Genomic DNA, 7,730 nt, shown 5'->3' with positions numbered 1-7,730 from the left:
CTAGTTTTCAAAGGAGGTGCTGCCGGATTTTTTCTTGCTTTATACTCTTTCTTTATTACATCTCTTGCGTTGAGTAAGTTTGGTGGATGAGGTTTATGGTATTATCCATTCTGTGTGACCAGTGGGGTGTTACAGTTGGTATCAGAGGAATAGGCTGTAGGTCCTAACAAGTGGAGTAGTAATAAATTGACACACTGCACATGTAGGATGGGTTTTCTGTCTTGCTATTGATATGATTATGTTATTGTCTGTGCTAGTTTTGACATTATCTAGAGAGATGCTATGCTTATCTCATTTACTTATTATTCTCATCCCTGTGGCTGCAGCTATGCCGCCTCGTAGAGCTCGGGGTAGTCCGCAAGCTCCTAGTGGGGACTCGATGAGTCCGGCGGCAATGTTAGCCGCGATGCAGGCCATGCAGCAGGAGTTGGCCCTTCTGAGGCAAGCCATTCCTGTCGCCCCTGCGGGTGCTGCTCAGGGTGCTGGAGGTGGAGAAGTGCCCGGGGGCGCTGTCCCTGCGGGTGCTGTTCCAGGTGGCGGGGCCGAGGTGCCTCTTCCAGTCAGTGGTCTTTCTCTGATGCAGTGGATGGGCATGAAGTTGGATTCTTTTGATGGCAGTGGTACTCCGGTCGAGGCGGCAGATTGGTTGACTTATGTGGAGGATAAGATGAATGTCTTCGAGATTGCATATGGAGATCGGGTTCGCTTTGGCACTCAGCTGCTGAAGGGAGAGGCACAAATTTGGTGGAGAGGCGTGCAGGCAGCGCACTCCTCCTCACCAGGAGTCCTATCATGGGATGTTTTCATCAGGCAGTTCGAAAGGAGATTCTACCCGGTCACCTTTCTGGAGAAAATGAAGATTGACTTGCAGTCCTACAAGCAGGAGAAGAAGTCTGTCACAGAGTATGAGGTGGGCTTCAACAAGATGGTCCACTTTGTCCCTCATGTGGCTTATAATGAGATGGAGAAGGCGAGCCAATTCCGTCAGGGTCTGAAGCCTTCTATTAGGCATGCACTGGGGGCCTTTCCATTGGTGGACTTCCGTACCACGGTGGAGCAGGCGCTGGGTGTGGAGATGCAACACCAGTACACCATGGAGTCGCAGAAGTCTTCGGGTGTTGATCAGCCTCGTAGCCAGGACACAAGGAGGGGCAACACTGGAGGTCCAGCTCACAAGAGGGGCAAGTCTCAGCATCAGCACCACCATCCTTACCGTGGCAAATTTTCTAACTCAGGTACTTCGGGAGGAAGTACTCAGAGGTTTTGGGCCGTTCCTAAGCCCGGGCTGGGGCTGGTGTGTTTCCGCTGTGGAGACGCGCATCGCCGTGTAGAGTGCCAGTGGAGTGGCAGGTGTTCTATCTGCAGTCAGGACCACAAGGATGTGGTGTGTAGGAGGAATCCCAATGGGAAGCTCAGATGGGAGCCGGTAACTTCCTCCTCTTCTCAGGGCACTATCAATATGATGTCAAGTGCTGAGCAGCAGTTTTCAGTTCCTCTTCCTCCACAGCAGCTTTATGTACCTGGGACTTCTCAGTTCGTGCCGATGCAAGGTTTTCCTCAGTATCAGGCTGTGCCTACTCTTGCACCGTCTACCCCTGTGCTGACTCAGTTTGGAGCTCCGCGCCAGCCTCCTCCGGTGGCTCAGTGGGGTTCTTCTGTTAATTTCACTCCGGGAGCTTCCTCTTCTGCGGGTATTTCTGGAGCTTATGTGCTACCCGCTACGGATGGCAGGGAGCAAGGAGACGTGGTGACAGGTACGATTTCAGTTGATTCATTTGCAGCCCATGCTCTTTTTGACTCTGGCACTAGCTATTCGTTTGTTTCGGAGGATTTTGTGTCGCGGGCTGGTCTTTCGGTGCAGAGGTTGGGTCACCCAATTTTGGTCAGTTCTGCTAATGGCTCCATTAGTAGCTGTTCAGTTTGTCAGGGGTGTTCCGTCATTCTTGCTGATGAGGTTTTTTCGGCCAATCTGGTGGTGATTTCCTTGGGGGCATTCGATGTTATCTTGGGTATGGATTGGTTATCCCAGTATCGCGCGGTTATATCCTGCTTCTGGAAGACAGTGTTATTGCAGGCGCCGTCAGGTAAGGAGGTGGTATTCTTGGGAAGTTCCCCAAAGTTCACATTATCCTTGTTGGCGCAATTGCTTCCTAATCGCCGGTCAAGGAAGTCGGGGATCTTTTTCTCTATGGTGGTGGAGGGTGAGGCTGCCTTGCGGGTGCAGGACATCCGGGTGGTGTGTGACTTTGCTGACGTGTTTCCGGCAGAGCTTCCAGGCATTCCTCCGGAGCGCGATGCAGCTTTTGAGATTAAGTTGATCCCGGGTACGCAGCCTATTCATAAGGCCCCGTATCGAATGGCTCCAAAGGAGCAGATTGAATTAAAGCGGCAATTGGATGATCTGCTGGCTAAGGGCTTCATTAGGCCTAGCAGGTCTCCATGGGCTTCCCCAGTATTGTTTGTTGAGAAGAAGGATAAAAGCAAGCGGCTGTGTGTGGATTATCGCGCTTTGAATCAAGTGACAATCAAGAATAAATATTCGCTTCCCCGAATTGAGGTCCTCTTTGAGCAGTTGAGGGGTGCCCAGGTGTTCTCCAAAATTGATTTGAACTCTAGTTATCATCAATTGAGGATTCGTGAGGAGGATATTGAGAAGACTGCCTTCTGCACCAGGTATGGGCATTATGAGTTCATAGTCATGTCTTTTGGCTTAACTAATGCCCCTGCTGCCTTTATGGAAGCAATGAATAGGATGCTGCATGAATTCCTGGACGATTTTGTGGTCGTATTCCTGGATGATATTTTGATTTATTCAAAGACCGAGGCCGAGCATGAACAGCATCTCTGTCTCGTTCTGGGTGCCCTAAAGAAGAATCAATTCTATGGCAAGTTGAAGAAGTGTGCCTTTTGGCTATCCGAAGTGGCTTTCCTGGGGCACGTGATTAATCAGCAGGGTATTGCAGTTGATCCCAAGAATGTTGCGGCTGTGGTGGAGTGGAAGAGACCTTCTAGTGTCTCTGAAATCCGAAGTTTCTTGGGGCTTGCTGGGTATTATCGGCGCTTCGTACCAAATTTTTCCAGCATTGCTAAGCCTTTGACTAGGCTCTTGGAGAAGGGTGTTCCCTTCGTCTGGTCCGGCGAATGTGAGGTCAGTTATCAGTCATTGAAGAGCAAGTTGGTGGACGCCCCTATCCTAGCTTTGCCTGAGAGCGGTAAGCGTTTCACAGTTTATACGGATGCTTCGCGTATTGGTCTTGGCTGTGTGCTGATGCAGGAAGGCAAAGTGATTGCTTATGGCTCAAGGCAGTTGAGGAAGCATGAGGGGAATTATCCAACTCATGATCTGGAATTGGCTGCGGTGGTTTTTGCTCTAAAGTCGTGGAGGCATTACCTTTATGGCGAGGCTTGTGACATTTTCACCGATCACAAAGTCTCAAGTATATTTTTACTCAGAAGGAGCTGAATTTGAGGCAGCGTCGGTGGCTAGAATTGATTAAAGATTATGATTTATCCATTCATTATCACCCGGGGAAGGCTAATGTGGTGGCGGATGCCCTTAGCAGGTACGGGGTTCCAAAGGTGGCCTTGTCGTTGATCGCTGATCTGGACCGTTTGGGGATCGCTTTGTGTTATGTCAGCACCGCTAGCGAGGAGACTCAGATGCTTATTCAATCCTCTCTTATGGAGAGAGTGCGTGCGGCTCAGCAGCAGGATCGTCTTTTGCAGGAAGCTCGAAAGAGGGTTGGTGATGGTAAACCGCGGGAGTTCACCATTGATGAGAATGATTTGGTTCGTTTCAGGGGCCGTCTTTGTGTGCCTCAGAAATCAGAGGTGAAGCTGGTTATCCTGCGAGAAGCTCATAAAACGCCTTACACCGTCCATCCTGGCGAAACCAAAATGTACCGAGATTTGAAGCAAAACTTCTGGTGGAAGCGGATGAAGGTTGACATTTCTAAGTATGTGGCCGCCTGTGAAGTATGTCAACGCGTGAAGGCCGAACATAAGCGGCCTGCAGGTTTGCTGAAGCCATTGGAAATTCCAGAGTGGAAATGGGAGCATATCACCATGGATTTTGTGGTGGGTCTACCTCGTTCCCCTCGTGGCAGGGATGCTATTTGGGTGGTAGTGGATCGCTTGACTAAGTCTGCGCATTTTATTCCCATGAAGACCACAAATTTAGCTTCAGATTTGGTTCCCTTGTATATGAAGGAAGTAGTCAGGCTTCACGGGGTACCTAAGTCTATTGTTTCTGATTGAGACTCCAAATTTGTATCCAAATTCTGGGAGAGTCTCCATAGTGCATTGGGCACCAAGCTTTCGCTTAGTGTCGCTTTTCACCCTCAGACGGATGGTCAGTCAGAGCGAACAATCCAAACCTTGGAGGATATGTTGCGTGCTTGTGTTCTGTCATGGAAGGGTAGCTGGGAGGATCATCTTGCTCTGGCAGAGTTTGCGTATAACAACAGCTACCAAGCTAGCATCAAGATGGCACCATTTGAGGCTTTGTATGGCAGGCGGTGTATCTCTCCTCTGTGCTGGGAGACTTTGGGAGAGAGATCCCTGGTTGGTCCTGATTGGGTTCAGCAAACTTCTGAAAAGGTTCGGGAAATTCGTCAGAATATTTTGGCAGCTCAGAGTCGTCAGAAGAGTTATGCTGATGTGAGGAGGCAGGATCTGGAATTTGCTGTGGGTGACCAAGTCCTTCTCAGGGTATCACCCACTAAGGGAGTTGTTCGGTTCGGTGTCTCTGGGAAGCTCAGCCCGAGATACATTGGACCGTTCACTATCTTGGCCCGAGTGGGCAGCCTGGCTTATCGCTTGCTGCTGCCGGATTCCATGGCAGGGGTACACCCGGTTTTTCATGTCTCTATGTTGAGGAAGTTCTTGCGGGATCCGGACCATCAGATTGAGATGGAACCAATTGTGGTACAGCAGGATCTGACTCTGGAGTGTCGTCCGGTGCGTATATTGGAATTCTCGGAGCGTGTGTTGAGGAAGAGATCAATTAAGTATGTCAAGGTCTTATGGACTAATCAGTCTGAGCGCGAGGCTATGTGGGAACTTGAGGAGCTGATGCGGCAGAAGTACCCGAAACTTTTCGTTGTGGGTAAGTGTTGTTGATTCACTAATCTTTTCTTTTGTCATTACGATAGAAGCGTCAGAATTCGAGGTCGAATTCTTTTTAAGAGGGGTAGAGTGTGATACCCGGTTTGCAAAGAAGAGAAGTTGGGGTTGTTCTTTTTGTTTTTTCCTCATCCGGTTGTGTTTTGGGGATTTGGAATTTTGTGGAAAACATTCACAACTAGGGCAGTAGAATTTATTTGGTTTGACGCTTGCGTTGCGGTCGGGAGCTGTCGCGTGGGTTAGTTGGGCCGCAATTGGTGTTTCGGCCCATTAACCCTCCCAAACCCTAGCTGCCTCCCTCCTAACCCCCTCCCCCCATGTGCAGCCGCCCCCCCACTTCTCCTTCCCCCCTTGGCCGCCGCCCCCCTGCCCATCTCCTCCTCTCTCAATTCTTGCAGCCACCAAACCCTAGCCGCCCCCCCTCAATCCCCTCCTCCCAAGGTGTCAATCCTTGCCGATCGGATCATCGTCTCGTGGTGCGAATCTCCAATCGTTTTGGTGGAGGGAAGAAGGGAGGAAGGAAAGGGGGAGAACCCAAGGTGATTTTTTTGTTCATCCCTTGTTCATTTGCGCTGCGATTCAATTGATTAGATGTTGCGTTTGCGATTAGATAGAGGGGGCTGTCCAGAATTTTACGTGGTGGATGAACAGCGGAAGTTCTAGCAGTTTTTAGGGTTTTTTCGTGAAGAATTAATGGGGATCAATTTGGGGATCTTGTAGAACTTTGTTTTACCTTTCCAACGAGTATTTATGCGCTCAATTTGGAGTTATAAATTAAAAGTTATCATCGTTTGAATCCGGGTATGTGGCTGTCCAAAAAACAGATTTTTCAGAGTGATGAACAGCAGCAGTATTAGCAGTTTCTGGGGATTTTTCGGGAGTAATTAGTGTTAATCAGTATGAGAATCATGTAGGGCTTTTTCTTATCTTTCCAACAAGTACTTATGCGCTCAAATCGGAATTGTATTTTAAAAGTTATCGCTGTTTGAATCCGAGTATGTCGCTGCCCAAATCAGAAAAAAACAGATTGCAGGGTTTATTTTGTGGACCGTTTAGAGGTAAGTAGATGTTAGAATTTAATCATGAGTTGTATACAAAACTTGTGGGGAATTTTATGTAGTTGTCTCTGAAGTTTTCGTTTGACACCACTGCTATCCTAATTTTTAAGTTATGGAATTGTTAAGCAGCGCCACTGCAGTTTGGTTAGTGAGGGGAGAACTGTTACCGCGGCGGGGTTTGAGACTGCGCGTAGGTGCGGTGTTGTCTTTGAGTTTTTTTATATGAATTTGGTGCACTAAGTTGGGTGTCAAAAACAGGTGGTGGACTTCCGGATCGTTCTTAGGGATTTTGCCCAAACTCCGGTGAAGGCAAGTAAAACTGTGACGGTTATTCCGTCTGTCAGATGAGGAGTCTTATACTTGTTTATGTTGTGCTATCATGTTCAAATTCATATTTTCTTTTGAGTACCAACATTTGAAAATGTTCATGTTTCATAGATTTCATATGTTGAGTTTGAGGTTTGATTATGTTACTCAAGTGGTTATTATGTGGAATGGGTGGAAGTAAATGCCTAGCACATTTTTATTTGGGAAGAACTTATGATGTTGTCATGCATAATGCACTCATCATCCATTGCATTGAAGTTTCGTCGTGATCTTATGGTCCGACCGTACCGGTACATTGAGCATCATATGTTGCCCGAGAAGGGGTATGGTGCAGCTTCATATCCTTAGAGATATGGAGGCAGAAGTCATTATTGCATTTGTAGCCATGTGCATTCATGGGAGAGGTGTTGAATCTATTATGTGGATGTGGATAATTTGGACTTGTGCATGGTGATTCTACTTGGCGTTGAGTTTTTAGTTACTTGTATACTTGCTGCAATTTACTGTTCAAAGGAAAAGAAAGAAGTCATGTACACGTGGTTGTGTAAGCACAGTTGATTTACAATGTCCTATTTGTTGTTGTTAAGTTTACTTGCTGAGATGTGTTATCTCACATCTTGCATTGTTTGATGCAGGCACCTAATTTTTGCTTTGGGGAATAGAGGGATGTAGCAGCACGGCCACTACACCTTTAATAAAGGAATCACCATTTAATAATGTTGTTAATCAGAGTTGGACAAGTCTAGTGAATTGCTTTGTTCTTAGTTGAGCGTTTATTTTGGGGTGGGCTGAGTTCCTTATCCCATTTGTTTTACTTCAGTTGGGTCATAATTAAGTTTTACCACTTTTGCATTACAGTTTCTACTATGTGAATTATATGTCTTTATATCTTGTATGAGCTTCATGTTTTCCCTCCTTGTTATGCTAGTTTTCAAAGGAGGTGCTGCCGGATTTTTTCTTGCTTTATATTCTTTCTTTATTACATCTCTTGCGTTGAGTAAGTTTGGTGGATGAGGTTTATGGTATTATCCATTCTGTGCGACCAGTGGGGTGTTACAACGCCCCTTCATCTTTGCTGCAACCAGCGATCCAACCTCTGGCATGGGGGCCCAGGCCCACATGTCATGCACCTGGCGCGCCGGTTTCTATGTGCGGAGAAGGCGAACCGACGCGTGAAGAGCGCGCCACCGCCTGCGGTAGTGCGCCTCTTCGCCCCCGCCG

At 47.6% G+C, this 7,730-nt stretch overlaps 1 long non-coding RNA gene across 1 annotated transcript; it reads left to right on the top strand.

Moving 5' to 3' along the window:
* Nucleotides 1–5,427: 5,427 nt before the first annotated feature.
* Nucleotides 5,428–7,491, top strand: LOC118476127 (uncharacterized). Its single transcript, XR_004855480.1, has 2 exons — nucleotides 5,428–5,663; nucleotides 6,441–7,491. It is a non-coding gene; the product is annotated as an uncharacterized lncRNA (long non-coding RNA).
* Nucleotides 7,492–7,730: the final 239 nt, after the last annotated feature.

This window comes from Zea mays, chromosome 1 (genome assembly GCF_902167145.1).
Source record: "Zea mays cultivar B73 chromosome 1, Zm-B73-REFERENCE-NAM-5.0, whole genome shotgun sequence".
Taxonomy (NCBI): Eukaryota; Viridiplantae; Streptophyta; class Magnoliopsida; order Poales; family Poaceae; genus Zea; species Zea mays.
This window is presented reverse-complemented; position numbering and strand designations above follow the sequence as displayed.